At 33.6% G+C, this 729-nt stretch overlaps 1 long non-coding RNA gene across 1 annotated transcript; it reads left to right on the plus strand.

The window, feature by feature from the left end:
• On the plus strand, positions 1 to 618 carry LOC113215080 (uncharacterized). Its single transcript, XR_008011768.1, has 4 exons — positions 1 to 63; positions 142 to 241; positions 324 to 399; positions 493 to 618. It is a non-coding gene; the product is annotated as an uncharacterized LOC113215080 (long non-coding RNA).
• Positions 619 to 729: the final 111 nt, after the last annotated feature.

A 729-nucleotide genomic window follows, 5' to 3' on the forward strand; every position in this document is an offset into this window, starting at 1 on the left:
CGAATTGCAGCACAATCGAGTTCAAACCACTTGGCCTGTTCACGGGACGAAAACATAACCTCAGTAAGTTTGCCTTTGACTACATTCTACATTTCTTTACTATCAAGTGCACCTGTTAAAAATGTTTTATACGCATTACAGGAAGTCGTGTATTTTACCACCAAAGTATGGATATTTGAATATAAAATTATTCCATGGCTTTTCGCCACTAAGTGCCTCCGCATAGTGCTATTTCATTTTTGTAAGTAACCTAATTGAATTCGAACTGAACCTTTAGCAAAACAGAACTTTTGTTCCTAGTTGTTCCTTTATTTTATTTTCAGTGTGTTTTGCTGTATAGAAAATTACTCCTGCAATGGAACTAGCCTGGCCTCGTACGAGTATGAAACAGTAGTTACGGTAAGTGTAGTTGAGAATTCTGCTTTTTCCTATAGTTTACCATTAATCTTGTGAATATTTTATTGAACTAACTGGTTTGTTTTTTCGTTTCAGGGACATTTTACTACTTACAGGATGTGAATCATGTTTACCTCTCAACTTATTTAATTTTAAACCAAAGTGCAAGACAATAATCAACCTGTAAGTTATGCCAAATAAAAAAAAAGATTGCTAATTGAATCTTTGATATCACTCCGTTTCCACACTTCCCTGACACTTGGTTGTCACTTTGTTGACACATCATTTTTGCATTGAATCAAAAAATATACCATTTTTTTAGAAAAATTTAAG

This window comes from Frankliniella occidentalis, unplaced genomic scaffold, assembly GCF_000697945.3.
Source record: "Frankliniella occidentalis isolate FOCC.00 unplaced genomic scaffold, Focc_3.1 Scaffold217, whole genome shotgun sequence".
NCBI classification, from domain to species: Eukaryota; Metazoa; Arthropoda; class Insecta; order Thysanoptera; family Thripidae; genus Frankliniella; species Frankliniella occidentalis.